General features: G+C 35.3%; 1 non-coding gene across 1 annotated transcript; it reads right to left on the bottom strand.

Annotated features, from left to right (window-relative positions):
- Positions 1–8,382: 8,382 nt before the first annotated feature.
- On the bottom strand, positions 8,383–8,494 carry LOC119506615. The gene has a single exon (XR_005211028.1). It is a non-coding gene; the product is annotated as a U6 spliceosomal RNA (small nuclear RNA).
- Between the last annotated feature and the right edge of the window lie 8,945 nt (positions 8,495–17,439).

Genomic DNA, 17,439 nt, shown 5'->3' with positions numbered 1-17,439 from the left:
CATCATCCCACATCCAGAATTTGTTTTTACATGGCTTTTCCCACTAAATGGAAAAGTTCTCCACAAAAATGGGCAATTCCAGAGCTGAGAAAAGGAAACTGTAATATAAGCCATGGATATCATATTGTTCCATAAAAAAAGAAACCACTTCCAAATTAACAGGGCCAAGTCAAAATAACACAGAATCTAGCTGGTAGGACCTCCTATTGGTCATATTTGGTACAAATTAAACATCAAAAGGGATATGATATTAACTAATTGTAAAAATTGAAATTAAAAAGAAACCTATGAATTCATAAAATGAGGGGGGGAGAGAAAAGTTCTTTGTGGAACTTTACAGAAGAACAAGGGCTCTTAAATTTATGAAGAATAATGGAATTTAAAAAAATCATCAATTTGCAAATTGCAAAATAATAGATTTAGGCAAAGATCATGAATGAATTTATAAACACTATGGGAAAAACTGTTAGGGAATAGTATGTTATTTGGTACCAGAGTATTACCACCAAAGTGTCTTAAAATTTATAAGAAAAGAAAAATGTACCCTCACAATGGAAATGTGTAGAAATCACCACTTTAACTAAGTACCAAACAGCATCACTAATGTGAGAAAACATAGCATTGTGCCATTTGATGTCATGCAATAAGTATTAATAACATGAAGTATTATTCATGAAGTATCACTGTCAAAAATATTTAATTTGAATCTGAATCAATCCTCTGGAGACCCAGTTTATAGGAAATAAAGTAATAGAGGATCAAATTAAGCCCTGACATGAGAAAACTATCCAAAAAATGGAGAAGGCTGATCTTGTTATGAGAAAACTGCCCTGGGCTCTTCCAAAAGTCAATGTCATGAGACAAGAAAATGGAATGATTATTCTATATATAAAAAAGCTAAAGAGACATAACTGCTAAATGCAATGTATGATCTTTAATTGGATCCCTGGATAGAAAATAAAAATCAATAAAAGATACTTGGGGACACTTGGGGAAATCTGAATATGGACTACATATTTTATTTTATTAAGGGTTATTCATTTTTTTAGATGTAATAATGATATTGTAGGCAAATGTCCTTATTCTTAGAAGATGCACACTAAAGTATTTAGAAGTGAGATGTCAAGATTTCTGCTATTTATTTTCAAAGAGTTCCACATTAGTAAATAAGTGTGTGTGTGTGTGTGTGTGTGTGTGTGTGTGTGTGTGTGTGTGTGTGTGTGTGTAGTGGGGGGAGAGAGTAAGAGAGAGAAAGGGAGAAAAAAAGGAAGTAAATGCAGCAGAATGTTAACAATTATTGAATTTTGGTGAAATACATACTGGTGTTTATTTTTCTTTCCATTTTACTGGATTTTAAAAAATTTTTCAAAATAAGGTATTGGAAAAAATAGAAACTATAAAAGCATCACATATAGTTTTTCAGTTTTTAATTCCTTTATATTCACATACATCATGTCCATGAGTATTTTCCTCCCAGTTGCTAAAATCTCATTGTGAACATAAAAATATACAGGTAAAAAATCTGCATTTACATAAGTAAATAAAATGGGACAGAAACACCAAAAAGTTCTGTTTAATTTCAGTTCATTAAGAGAAAATTTGCTGAAAGTGAGCTGTAAATTAACCATTGTGGTATGTTTGCATTTCCTATATAACTTTGGATTCTCTCATTTAGCCATGTATGCCAAATCATGAATGAAAATTCTAAACTCACTTTAGACTAAACATGACATGCTTATGTTTCAGAGAAGGAAAAATCTGTGTGATTTAAAAAAGAAAAAAAAACAGAGCCATGTAATTCCCTGGCTGTACTATTGTCCTAAATGACAGTGTAAAAGTACCTTTGCTACTGAAACTTAACTTTCTCTATTATATGGTAAGAATTGCCTGACAGTTCATCCACACCCTTGCCCCCTAACAATAGCAGCTTTGTAAAATAAAGATTCTAAATTAACAATTTACTCGTATCTATTATTCAATTTGAATATAACATATATGTAATGAATGACCTAGAAATTATGTAATGATCCAGAGTCTAGGTGATCCAGACCACTTTTATAAATATACTGTTCATACAAATTGCAATTCAGTATATATCTTGAATTTTTATAAAGCTTTTGTGAATGAGAACACTTCCAAATGGCCTGAAGGAGCAAGGATCCAGGGCCTTAGAGGCTTGAAGACTTGAGCTGTGCAAGGAGCTGAAATATCAGGGAATTATAGCAACAAGAAACCTTCTTAGACCAGAAAATAAGCAGGATGATGTAGGTGTTTTAAGGTCACTTCCAATTCTAGTAATATACTGTTGGGGGGAGAGTGAAACTAAGAACAGCAAGAAGGTAGAGAAGCTGATCTTGGAATTCCTGCCTTGAAGAGGGCTGAAGTTACCCTGGGTAAGGAGTGTTTCTAACTACCAGTCTACCTCTCTCTGGAGTAAAATTTCCTCAAGGCAGACCACTATTAGTAAGAAAGTATAGAAATAAAGAGCAACAGATTTAGACAGATGTTGAAAGTAAGAGCTACAGAATATGAGAACAATATGCATAAATATTTTAGAAAATTAAGAAGTAATTAGAAGTTAACATTACAAAAAGTCAGAAATTAGGTAGACAATCAAATGGAAAATATTTTTTAAAAAGAGGATAAGGGACAAAAGTCTCAAATGAGAATGTCTAACATGTCTATTGGAGTCCTGACTCCCAGAAATAGGAAGAATAATCTGTCACATGAAGGATAAATATAAACAAATCCATGCTGAAACACATTAAAGTAAAGTTGAGTAACCACTAAAGACAAACAGAAGAAATTTAAAGCAGCCAGATAGAAAGAGCAGATCATATACAAAGGAGTTTCAGTTGTCTTCTCAATAGCAACAATGATAGCCAGAACAGAGTGGAATATTCTTCACAAAAAGTTGAGATGGTTAGCTGCCAACCTAGAATTTTGTATTCAAATAATTAATCCCTTAAAGAATGAGCATCAAATAAGACATTTTTATATTACCAATGATTTAAATGGTTTATCTAAAAGGATGTACTTCAAGTGAAAAGAAAATGATAACAGAAAAATAGTCATAGATTCCAGAATGCATGATGAACATAAAATGGTGAACATATAACTAAAGTCAAAAGAAATTGTTTATTAAAAAAAAATACATCTAAAATTAGTTTCTCAGTCATGAGGTGAAAAATATGGACTGAAATATTAGGCAATAATAGTATGTAAGATAGAAGGGGAAGATTAAAGGCAATTTGATCACAATCCTTTGATTGTTTGAATTTGGAGTGGAGCTTAAAGATGTGTAATTTAGGCTATAAATATGCATGGGGCAGAATTCATCCTCTTGCATATGATGTGGAAAGCCACACACAAAAATTTGCTGTCATGTAAACAATGAAACAAAGCCAGAAAATCCACACACAAAAAAATCATAACCTTTCTCAAACTTATTAGACAGTAACCAGAATAATTGAATTCAAAAGATGGTAGGTCCCTCCTAAGAGAGCCCAGACAAATGAACTTTTTCCCCTTTGACAGAGCATGAGAGGAAGAGGTGGTCTTGATAAGCATGGGTAAGGAGAAACAGCAACAATTTTAACAACTCCTTGAAGGTCTACCATGACAATTTGGAATAGCTGGAAGCTCCAGACACAGGGGAGTTTGCACTCACTCAAAAACTCATTTCCATGGGCTACCACTGTATATTCATGAGGAAAAATTGAGGTCAAGGCAGGAAAACAGAGAAGCACACTGTCAGTGGTGCATTGGTACAAAAGCATCAGCTTTCAGGGAACTTTCCATCTTATGGAGAAAAGTCTTAAGACACTGGAGTTGGGGCAGGAGACCCTGCCATTGCAAGGGCCAAAGCAAAAATCCACTGCTTCTGATGAAGGTATAGAAATAAGACCCATCTGTTTTCAGAAAAGGGATAAGAAGATATTCCATTCTCATGGGTCAGGCAAAGATTTACTGATCCCAGGGAGGGCCAGAAGTAAAAGCTGAATGACCCTGGAAGAAGGACAAGAAAATCTTTCCAACCCAACATTCTACACTGATACAAAAAATAGATTGTTATGGCTGGTGGTACAATGGATACAAGGCAGTATTTCAACACCATGGAGGAGGAAGCAGGAATGCTGAGAAAGCTCCACTCCCAAGGATCAGGTATTCCGAGGCTGTCAAATCCTGAGGCTGGACCAGGAGAACCAATAATCTCCCAACCCCCAACACAAGACAAACATTGAGAAACAAGCAAAAGAGTTCTTTTGTGAGAGGAGCAAAAGTGTATGAGAGAATCTTTTTATTATGCAGACATGCAGGGAAAGCCAAAAGCTGAGAGATGAGCAGGAATACTGAGAAAACCTTCTAGCTCCTCAGGATCCATTGTCCCTTAAAAAAAGAAACCACCCCCAAATTAACACCCAGCACAAAGAAGTAGCAGATTACCCCTGATGGAATGTGAAGTCTGTAATACATGGTATAAAACTATAGAAACAGAAACAACCAAATCAAGATAAACACCTGACTAGATTGACTTACACATTAATAGAAAAAAGAGGTGCACCAATTCTCGGACATAAATACTATTTAACTCCATTTATACAATTCTTCTACAAATAATGCCTAACATTAAATCAGAAGTTATGAGATGCAAATGAAGTAAAATAATATATATAATATTTTTAAATTATATATTTAAAATATATAAAATAATCCACAGAACCAAGGCAGAGATAAATACAATGTTAGAAATATAAGGCAGGGAATTTGTCATAATCATAATTGAATGACTGAAAGGTCTAACATAAATGTGAATATAGATACATTTTACAAGAGTAAACATAACAATAAAATAGTCACATGGAAAGGCTAGAAATTGGAAAAAAAAAAAAAAAAAAAAACCAGTATCAAGGATAAGAGAATTCCTTTAGCAGGCTACTCAGCAGGCTGAATACAGCTTAGAAAGACTGGTAAACTTAATGGGTCAACATAAAATATCAAATTGAAACACAAAATGGAAAATAAAGTGAGAAAAATAAAATAGAACAGAGCTGGGGGCAATATAAAATGGTCTAATATATATATAATTGTAGTCCCAGAAGAAGAGAGAACATGGCAAAAGAGATATGTGAAGAGATACTGACCAAGAATTTTCAATATAAATAATAGACTACAAGCCACAGATAAAAAATGCTCTGAGAAACCCCAAGAAGAACTAAAATTTAAAAACAACATTCAGATCAAATGGCTGAAGAAAGTATTGAAAGGATTTTTTTTTTGCTAGCCAGAAACAGCCATCAAAAAAAAAAAATCTTTCAATAATGATGGTGAAATAAAACCACCTTTAGGTAAGGCAAACCTGAGTAAATTTCATTGCTATAAGATATGAGCCACAAAAAGAAGTTAAAGGATGATTTTCAGGCAAAAGAAGTAAGATAATAGGCAAAAACTTAGATTTACAGAAATGAAGAGAACTAGAAATGTGTATTAGAGTAAATGTAAAATTTATTCTTTGTCTTGCTTTTAATCACTTTAGAAAGTAACCATGGGTCTAAAACCAAAATAGGAAGAAAGCATTTTGGGATTTAAAATATATTTATAGGTAAAATATATGACAACAAAAGCACAAATAATAGGGAAAATAGAAGCATACTCTTTTTTATTTTTGAGCTGATAAATGAGTTCATCAAGGTTGCAGGATAATATCAATATACAAAAATCAATTGTATTTCTATACACTAGCAATGGACAATCTGAAAAGAAAATTAAGAAAACAATTCCATTTAATAGTATCAAGAACAAATTAATCTGAATAGATTTAGCAAAAGTGCAAGACTTGTACATGGAAAACTACAAACCATTGTTGCAAGAAATTGAAGACCTAAAGAAAAGGAAACAATATGTCTACTGCATTCAAGGATTAGAAGAATTAATATTAAGATGGCAATACTTTCTGAATTGATTTAAAGATTCAAGACAATCCCTATCAAAATCCCAGCTGGCTTTTTAAATTATTTAATTTTCTTTCATGCATGTCTTTATTTTATTACTCACCTACACATACACTGGATAAAGGGGGTGTCACTTCCAAGGATATTACAATCACACAGTCACAGATGAAGGCTATATAGTTATACAATTCTCAAAAATCACTGGGTTACACTTAAACAATTTCATGTATTTCCTTATGGCTACTCTAATACACTAGAAACTAAAAAGAGATATCACTATAATCAGTAGTAGTCATAATCATTTGTTAAATCCTAATTTGTTAATCATTTGTTAAATCCTAATTTCTCCATTATAAGTCCTCCCTCTCATTTGATCATTCTCTCAATTTTCAGGGATATCTGGGCCATGACCATTCCAACTTCTTCATTATGGAAAGGGATGTTGACATTATGGGGTAGAGGAATGAAACTGGTTGGTGACACTGGATTCTCTGGGTTTCAGGGCTTATCTGGCATAGAAACAATCTGGAGGCTTTAAGTTTCTGAAAAAATAAACTTGATAAGCAAAACTTTTATAGAGTCTTGGAGCCTAGGGTATTCTTTATGGTTTTCAGTAATACTGTTGGTTGGGCTTGGCATACTGTAGCAAATTACAACATCTGGCTGAAACCTCCAGAATTGACTTCTTGACTCTATTTGAAATTGCTTAGCCACTGAAACTTTATTTTGTTTCATTTCTTTTTCCCCTAATAAACTCTTATAAAAATCTTACATTATAAATGAAATAACATTATTAAAGGTAGGCTGAAATAAGTTAAAGATGTAAATTGTAAATAATACTGCAACCACTCAAAAACAGACATACAATAAGCCAATAGTGACACAAAAATCAATCATATATTGCAATAAAATTTTTTAAAAATCAATCATAAAATTAGTCAAATAATCCAAAAGATGGTAGGAATAGACAAAATAAAAAAGGTAAGAAGCAGAAAACAAATAACAATATGGTAATTTTAAATCCAATCTTATAAATAATTTAAATTATAGAAATGATTTAAGCAACCAAATTAAAAGGCATTGTCATAGTAGAAAAAATGTAAGACCCAACTATATGTTATCTACAAGAAATTGATTTTAAATATATAACAACATAAAAAGGTTAAAAGCAAAACAATTGAAGAATATATACATATCACTATGTATAAAAAATATATATATAGTGTTATATGCAAACACTACTATACAGAAAGCTAGAATGGTTATTTTAATATCAAATACACTAGACATCCAAACTAGAACCATTAACAGGGATAAAGATGGACATTATATAATAATAAAAGGGGCACTTCATCAAGAGGGTATAGCAATCCTTAATGTGTGAGCACTATGTAATAGAGCTTCAAAATGCATAAAGCAAAAACCGATGGAACTGCAAAAAGAAACAGATAAATCTGCAGTTACAGTTGGACACTTCTACACAACTCTCAGCCAATAAAAGCATGTAGACAAAAACTCTTAAAGATATAGAGACCCTGAGCAATATTATCGACCAACTCAAGATAGTTGGCATTTATAGAACACTCCACTCAATAATAACACAACACATATTCTGTTTAACTGAACATATAGCAGCCACATAAATAGACAATATTGTTACTGAGTAAGGGCTCACTGCCCTATGCACACACAGGCCAATACTGTGACATTGGGATTTTGAGGAAAAAAAACAGAGTTTTATTGTGAGGTTGATCTGCAAGAGGACAGGAAGCAAGGCTCAAAGTTGTCTCTCTGATCTGAGAGTTATGGGAGATTTTATGGGAATGGGAGATGAGAGGTGGGAACAGAATTGGGGAGGTTTGCTTTGGCATGGTCCAGTTGCTTAATTACAGAGTTGTCCATATGTGGTAGAGTGGATTTTATTGAAAGGTTTCTTGCATTTGATTTGCTTCCCATATCTCCCTGTACTTGTAATCTTGGTTCTGAGAGAAGTGACCTCTGTTCCTGGTGTCTCAAAGGTCATCTAAGAACAACAGTCAGTGTTTTCTGCACATACTCAGGTTATATGACCTGTGGTTAAACAAGCCCAGAAGAAAATGTTACAGGAACAGAGGTCATCCCCCCAAACTGGTTTTGGGTTGTCCGTGGTTTCAATATTCTGGACTATAAAATAAATAGCATATTTAAAAAGAAAAAAAGGAACTTTGGGTTGCAGCTCTGACATACAAAGAATGGTGAAGTCATCATTATTGTCCTCACAATAACAAAATGCTAAATAAACTGATAATCATCAACTTTACTTAGACCAATCAGAGAACTGAGGTCACAGGGAAAACTGCTACTCCAAAATATGAAAAGACAGGTGTGCTGGTTTAAGGCTGTTATGGACCCCAGAAGAGCCATGACATTTTAATCCAATCTTATTGGGTGGAAACATTTTTTTATGGAATGCTTCATGAATTTGTGTCATCCTTGTGCATGGTCCATAGCTAATCTTCCCTGTATCACTCCAATTTTAGTATAAGTGCTGCTGAAGCAAGCACAGGTGGAGCCTTCAGATTGAATCTTTCCTTGGAACTGTGACTCACCCAACTGTGGGTGAGAACTTTGATTATTTCCATGGAGATGTAACTCCACCCATCCAGTGATTAGTTCACTGGAGTACTTTAAGAGAGCTAATGGAAAGAAAGAGCTCAGAGAAGCTAAGAGAGACACTTTAGAAAGAAGCTAAGTATTTAATCCAGTTTGCCCCTGGAAGAAGTTAAGGGAAGACACAGACCCAGATGCTTGGAGACAGTGGGAGATGCAGAGAGAAGGATGTTTTTAGATGTGAAGCTGAGAGATGAAACCCAGAATTTTCCCTGGAAAAGCTAAGAGAGGACTTCCAGATGCTTAGAGAGAAACACCACAGGAGAGCCAAGCAGAGAGCTGAGAGAAGCTAAGAGAGAGACAGAAACCCAGAGAGATTTTGGAGAAGCCTTTCTGAAATGCAACCTGAGAGCAAAGGAACCAGCCATGTGCCTTCCCAACTAACAGAGGTGTTCTGGACAACATCAGTCTTTCTTCAGTGAAGGCATCCTCTTGTTGATGCTTTAGTCTGAACACTTATGGCCTAAGAACTATAAAATTGTGACCTAATAGATTCCCTTTAAAAAAGCCAATCCATTCTGGTATTTTGCATAATGCCAGCTTTAGAAAACCAGAACAACAGGCAAATCTAGAGAGTCACATTTGAGATCTGCTTACCTGGAACAGAAGCTGCTAGAGCCATAAAATTGATAGACACATTTAAATGCTAATTTTGATCAATTGCTGGAGGCTGGGTGTTGACCAGTTTGAGAAAAAGAAACACTTGGAGGCCACAATTTTAGGGAAGCCTTCATGCTTTTGTAGGTTTTACCTCCAGGAATACACCAGGTTCTCATAATAAAGCAGAGAAAGATCCCATAGTGAGTCTTGCAGGTAGAGGGTGAGGAAAAGCTTTGTGAAATATGCCCAGAGCATTTTCTATAACAAAAGCCTACTCAGCAGGGGAAAGACTTTACCAGAAACTTATCCACCTAGAAAAAGGGCATTTATCCAACTCCAGGTCCCTCCAGCCTTCCTGTCTCATCTAAGGGGATAATTTAAGAAATACTGTGACTATCATAGCCCAGGGACATAGGCCCATTAAAACACATATTTAATTATAAGGTTACCGATGCTCCCCCCCAACCCCATAAAATACTGACACAGACCCAGATGCTTGGAAATGCTGGGAGATGCAGACAGAAAGACATCTGGAGATGCTAAGCTAAGAGACAAAGCCCAGAGCTTGACCCAGAGAAGCTAAGAGATGACCCTCAGACACTTAGAAACACCCTGGGAGAACAAGCAAGAATGCACAGTTGAACCAAGCAGAGAGATGAGAGAAGCTAAGAGAGACAGAAGCCCAGAAACATTCTGGAGGAAGCCATTTTGAAACCAGAACCCAGGAGCAAAAGAACTGCAGATGCCAGCCACATGCCTTCCCGGCTGACAGAGGTGTGCTGGATGCCACTGGCCTTTCTTCAGTGAAGGTATCCTCTTGTTGATGACTTTATTTGAACATTTTCATGGTCTTCAAACTGAATTTGTAACCTAATAAACTCCCCTTTTAAAAGCCAATCCATTTCTGCTATTTTGCATAATGGCAGTGCTAGCAAACTGGAACACCCAGTAGGAAGCATTAAACTCAGCAATAAAACAAAGATACTTACTACTACCACTAATACTGTACATTGCATATAGGAGGTCTTAGCATGTTCAATCAGAAAAGGTTAAAATCATAAAACTTGGAAAAGAGAAAACAAAATTCTCTATTTACAATGATATAATTTCACCTAGAAAACCCATAAAAAGCTATGGGCACAGTATTATAAATAGAGAGCTCAGTCAAATTGGTTAGTTATTAGATGGAAATATAAATATCAGTAATTTTTGTATACAAGAAACAAAAATTTAGAAAAAATCCAAACTATTAAGTATGCAGAAATAAATTTCTTCTTAAAAGTGCAGCCCTTTCACTTAGAGATATGAATGAAGCAGATCCGGTAGTACTAAGGCAAATCAAACCTCAACTTCTGTGTGAAATCAAGGGAAGAGATGTTTATTTGGTGAAGGATCTATAGTTTCTGTAGCATGCTAAATAATTTAACTTGTACAGGCAGTTTATTCACACACCATAATTACATGGAACTTAGAATATGAAGTGAGATCTGGTATGCTTGTATAGGTTAGTATGAAACCTCAATACATCCCAAAGTAATTTGGTCAGGGTATAAAAATGTGTTTGCAGGGCCCCCTGAGGAACTGGCAGAAAGTGTGAAATATTAAACTTCCCCACCTGGGGAATTACTGATATTCTCACAAGCATTGAGGACTACCAAGTTAATAGGCTGAGCCCTTGATCTTGGGATATTAAAGCTTGTGACTGCAAAGGAGAGGCGAGGCCTACTTATAATTGTGCCTGAGAGTCTCCCCCAGAGAACTTCTTTTGTTACTCAGATGTGGCCTCTCTCTCCCTAAGCCCACTTGGCAGGTAAACTCACTGCCCTCTCCCCTATGTGGGACATGACTCCCAGGGTGTAAGTCTCCCTGGCATCATGGGACATGACTCCCAGGGGTGAGCCTGGACCCAGAATCATGGGATTGAGAAAGGCTCCTTGATGAAAAGGGGGAAGCTAAATGAAATAAAATAAAGTTTTCAGTGGCTGAGAGATTTCAAATGAAACCAAGAGGACATTCAGGAGGGTATTCTTATGTACTATATGGATATCCCTTTCTAGTTTTTAGTGTATTGGAATAACTGGAACGAAATACCTAAAACTGTCAAACTGCTACCCTATAGCCTTGATTCTTGAGGATGATTGTATAACTATGTATCTTATACAGTGTGACTGTGTGATTGTGAAAATTTTATAGCTTACACTCCCTTTATCCAGTATTTGGGCAGAAGAGAAGAAAAATGGGGACAAAAATTAAATGAAAAATATGGTGGGATGGGTGATAGAATGTTTTAGGTGTTCCTTTTTACTTTTATTTTTATTCTTATTTTTATTTTATTTTTTGGAGTAAAGAAGATTTTAAAAAATTAATTGTGGTGATGAAGCACAACTCTGTGATGGTACTGTGAACAACTGATTGTACACTGTGGATAATTACATTGTGAATATATCTCAGTAAAACTGAATTTTTAAAAAAGTGCAGTCTTGTGTGCTAAAAATTAATCAACTTTGCATAAATAATTTAAAAGATGTAAAAATAATAAAAGAAACAAGAGATATCCCATATTCATGGATGGGAAGGACTACTTTTATAAGCATGCTAGTTCTCCCCAATTTGATCTATAGAGCCATAATACAGCTCCAATAAAAATCCCAGTAAAAATTCACTGAAACTTATATTGTAGAATCATCAATGCCTGATAATAGCAGTGATACTTCTGCAGGAGGAGGAGAGGGAGGAAGGGAGACCTTCCCAATCAATTATGAAGAGATTGTGATATAATTCCAGATACAGATAAATGTATCAATAGAACAGAATGAGGAGCCCAGAAAAGATACAAACATGGAATTTTATACATGACATGCATGATATGGCAAATCAATGGTGAAAGAATTAAACAAACGGTACTGAAAAAAACGGATTATCCATATGGGAGAAATGAACTTTGATTACATTCCCACATCTATACAAAAAGCAACTTCAGATTGAGACCTTAAATAAAAAGGATAAAAAAGAAACCCAAACAATTGTAAACAGCCCACTTGTTCATGATAAGAGTCTGCATGCCTAAACAGTGTAGCATATTCTCACAATGGCTCATTTTACAACAGTGAAAATAGATAAATTATAATCAAGTGTAATATTATGGATGAATTTTAATAAGTAATATTGATTGAAAGAAGCAAGTCCAATTGGATTACATGGAATATGAAATCCTTCATAAAATGTATTAAAAACAAGAAAAACTAAACACTATACTGTTTAGGCTTATATAAGAGATAACCTTTTAAAATAAGAATGGAAGAAGAAGGGAAGGTAGGAGGGAAGGAAACGGTGGGGAGGAGGAAGGGAATGAGAAAATCCATGATAAAACAAATTCCAGATAGGAGTTATCTCTCTGTGGAGAGCAGATTAGGAAAGAAGTGCAGAGATAGATGTAAGATATTGTAAGGATATTGGCAATTCTTTGATTGGATGATGGACTTAGGATGGTTTGTTTTCATTATATTTTTTAGTTCTTAAAATAAAACAAATAAAATGAATGTAGGACACAGACCAATAATGATAGTGTCATAAATGAGAGATTTTATTAATCCAAATCTGTTGTCTTGTGGTCTGTTAAAAAGGGGAAAACATCAAAAACAATGGAGAATAAATTAAATATTTGACAAATGTTGCTGGAAAAAATAAGAGTAGACTCTCCACCTAGATACCAAAACAAATTCTAGATGAATTAAAGAGTTAAATGTGAAAAATAAAAACAAAAATAAAAATACAATTTTTGGCACATATTAAAGGAAAATTGCTTACTAAGCATAAGACCCATCAAAAACATATAGGAAATCAAAATTTCTTTCTTTCACAAAAATGTAATTCTTCAGTAAATCAAAAATGCCATATGCAAAATTAAAAGCTAGTGCCAAAATGGGGGGAAAATTATGGTGTTTTTTTTTTTTGTTTGTTTTTTTTTTTGCAAACCAATAAGATAAAGAACTGCAAAAACATGTATAGACAATTCACAGAAATGTTAATGGAAATAAGTATATGGAAAAGAGTTTCATTAACAAAAAATATTACTTAAATATTAAAATTTATTTTTCTATTTTTTTGTCAAACAAATTAACACACAATTCACACATCATGTAAAAATTGGGTTAGCCTTTCTTCAGGGCAACTTGTTATCAAACTTTAAAATAGTCCAAACATTCTCTAACACCTTAATTTTATCTTGATGAAGAACACAGACTTTAGAAAGGACTCATCCTTGGTCAAAACCTGACTTTACCTTTTACTAGCTTTTTGACCAGAAATGTAAAGTAAGAAAATTAATACCTAACTCACAGGTATTTTGTGAAAGATAAATTGGTACACAAATGGCTTAGATCAGGGTGAAACCATTGAAATTACCCAGCAAATAGTTGCTATCATTATCCATTCTACACTAAGAATCTATCCTAAGATAATCACCAAGGATATTCTTGAAAATGCATTCTAACAGACAACAGAGAATTTTTATAGCAATAAAAATGCTAAATGAGGTAGGTATCTAAAAATAGGAGCACAATTAAATAATTTATGTGAGCTATATGCAGTAATTGAGATTGGAATATTTTCTAACACAAGAAAAATATTACTGTTGAATTAACTAAAAAAATAAATTTGCAAAACACATTTGAAAAATGTGAGGTGGTGTTTCAGTTTGCTAAAGCTGTCAAAATGCAATATATCAGAAAATGGGTTGGCTTTTAACAGTGGGGATTTATTAAGTTACAAGTCACAATTCTAAGGCTGTGAAAATGTCCAAATCAAGGCATCAACAAAAGGATACCTTCTCTAAAGAAAGACTGCTGGCATCCAGGGTTCCTCTGTCACATGGAAAGGCACACGGTGGTGTCTGCTGGTCCTTCTCTCTTGGGTTCTGGTTTCAATGACTCTCTCTCTCTCTCTCTCTCTCTCTCTCTCAGTTCCTATTCTCTCTTAGCATCTCTGGGAGTATTTTTCTCTCAACTCTCTCCAAATGTCTCTGCCTTTTATCCTCTCACAGAGGACTCCAGTAAAGGATCAAGACCCACCTGGAATGGGCTGGGTCATATCTCAATTGAAACAATCTAATCAAAAGTCTACCCACAATAGGTCTGCCCCCACAGGAATGGATTAAAAGAACATAGCATTTTCTGGGGTACCTAACAGCTCCAAACCAGCACACTCCACCCTCTTGATTCCCAAAAGACATGTTCTTTCCATATGAAAAATACATTCATTCCATCACAATATCACAAAAGCTTAAATCATTTCAGTAACAATAAATAAGTACAAAGTCTTGCTAAAATAAGTTACAGGCATAGTCTATCCTACAACAAAACTCTCTTCTGGCTGTGGACCTGTGAAACTTAGAACAAATTACCTGCTTCCAATATACAAAGAAGGAACAGTCATAGGATAAACATTGCCATTTCCATAGGGAGAAATTGGAAGTAAAACAGGGGTCAAAGTTCCCAAACAGTACTGAAAACTTGCAGGCAAACTCCATTAGATTTCAAAATCTAGGAGTCATCTACAGAAAGACGTTTTATCCTCAGGGCTTGAGAGAGCAGCAGTCTTATCCTCTTCAAGTGCTTATGTAGGAGCCCTGCTCTCTCCAAACACTAGAGTTAGAGTTCCAACAATTCCAAGCTTTGGGGAGACCACCATCATTCTCAGCTCCACCCTCCTCAAGCATCAGGGAAGCACCTGGACTCTCTGTCTTCTCTGTGGCACACTCTCATCTCCCTAAGTACACTGAGGTGGTGGCCAGGCTCTCATCAATCCCCAGGGAATGTGCTCCACCCTCTCTGAGGCCTGGAGTGGCAGCGTTGTTCCTGAACAATGGAGCGGTGAAGTGCCACTCAATTCCCAAGGCATCTGAGAGCCCTGAAGTGGTAACACTCTTCCTGAACAATGGAGATGAAGGTCTGCCCTTGACAACCTCTGTGGCAAACTTACCATCTCCATATGCATGGGTGAGTCCATGCTCCCGGCCTGAGGTTTCTTGACTCCAGATATCAGCTTCCATGGTTCTGCCTTTGAAGTGATTCTTCCTTCAATCTGTCCCTTTTTGGACCCTTTCAGTCCAGGCTGGCAGTGGTTCCATTTATACATATCCCAAAACAAGCTTCCCAGTTTCTCATGCAGCACACAGGGGTCACAACCATGACAAAAGACTTCCAACAAATCATTTCTGGATAGCTCCATCTCCAATCCTTATTCACACTTAGATGTTTGACTGGTTAAATCCTCATATGAGGCTATATTCTCTGGGGACTCACTTTCCAGAAACTCAGAATTTCCCAAGTCATGTTTCTAGTTTCTTTGTAACCAAGAGTTCATTTCTCAGCTTATACATTTACTCTTGCATTTTACCATAGAGAAGCCAGGCTGCACTTTCCACATTTAGTTTGGAAATTTCTTCAGCTTAGTATCCCAGCTTGTCACTTTCAAATTCTTCTTTCCATCCAATATCAGTACTCAATTTTACCAAATTCTCTGCCACTTTAAAACAAGGATTGCCTTCCTTCCAGTATGTAATAATATATTCATCATTTCTAAGTTCTCATAAGAAGTACCTTGAGTGTCCAGATTTCTACCAACAGTCTCTTCAAAGCAATCTAGGCCTTTTCTATCAAGCACCTCACAATTTTTCCTGAATCTTCACCTTACCCATTTATAAAGCCATTTCAGAATTTTTGGTATTTGCAAATCACAGCACCCCACTTTTCTGGTACCAAAATCTGTTTCAGTTTTCTAAAGCTGCCAAAATGCAATATACCGGAAAATGGGTTGCCTTTTAACAATGGGGATTTATTAAGTTACAAGTTACAATTCTAAGACTGTGAAAATGTTCAAATTAAGGCATCAACAAGAGGATATCTTTTCCAAAGAAAGGAAGCTGGCATCCCCTCTGCCACATGGGAAGGCACATGGTAGTGTCCGCTGGCCCTTCTCTCCTGAGTTCTGGTTTCAATGACTGACTCTCTCTCTCTCTCTCTCTCAGCTCCTATTTTCTCTTAGCATCTCCAGGGGTATTTCTCTCACTCTTAACTCTTTCCAAATGTCTTTGCCTTTTATCCTCTCACAAAGGACTCCAATAGAGGATCAATACCCACCTTGAACGTGGGCCCGGTCACATTTCAATTGAAACAACTTAATCAAAAGGTCCCACCTACAATAGTTCTGCCCCACAGCAATGGATTGAAAGAACGTGGCATTTTCTGGGGTACACATCTCCAAACCTGTCCAGGTGGTATCATGGGGAATGACATTATCAAACTGCTAGCAATTATATCAATTCTGGGTTGTGAGAAGATTTCTTTTTCATACTTCTATTTGTTTTCTGAATTTTAACAAACATAAAATATTTCTTCTATAACAGAAAAAATACACATACAATTATTATGCCTAAAAGAATATTTTTAATAATCACATGTTATAAAGTAGTTTCTCTCCTGTTAAGACATTTCTTTGTATCTTTTGGCATAAATATTTTAACTGGTTCTGATTCAGCCCTTATTTTTCTTTCTTAGTATCACCTTACAGGGATAAACTTTCTGCCTGTTCCTGCGATACCAGATACAGACAGGGAGTCATTAAGCAGGTAACTTTATAAAGATACTGTATCCTGGATTTAACATTTACACCCCAACAGAATAATTCATGAGATTTAGCAGAGAAGGATCACTTTAGGTGGACTGATATTACTTAGACAAAGACTGTGATATATTTTAAGTCATTTCTCTGTAATTCTGGTATACAAACAAATTTTTAAAATGTTTTCTCATGCACATGAGAAAACAGATAGAAAATAAAATGTAATGTTGACTGGAGCAATATTTAATAACTATCATACCCTTTAAAAATATCCCAAAGTATATTACTGCATGCTAAAGTGTTAAAAAAAATTGGAACCTTTGCTTCATTGAATTTATTGAGACTTACTAATTTTTTTTTGGACAAATTTCAATGTCTACTTTTTCCCTGGTATTGAGCTGGGGATGCAATAACAAGCCCAAATGGACAGAGTTTTGCCTGAGGGGATTTTTCAATCAAAAACTAAACTGATAAGACTCCCAAGTCAGTCACCCAGAAAATGAAGGTGGCTCTTTCTCCATGAGTCCCAATAGTACTTGCCTTATGATTTAGAGAGGTGAGTTTCAAATTATTAGAGGGAATAAGAATCAGAGCTTATCTAATATGGAGACCCCAGCCT

The sequence above is a fragment of the Choloepus didactylus genome, chromosome 11, assembly GCF_015220235.1.
Source record: "Choloepus didactylus isolate mChoDid1 chromosome 11, mChoDid1.pri, whole genome shotgun sequence".
In the NCBI taxonomy this organism is placed as follows: domain Eukaryota; kingdom Metazoa; phylum Chordata; class Mammalia; order Pilosa; family Megalonychidae; genus Choloepus; species Choloepus didactylus.
The sequence above is the reverse complement of the archived record's forward strand: the minus strand, read 5'-3'. Positions and strand labels throughout refer to the sequence as shown.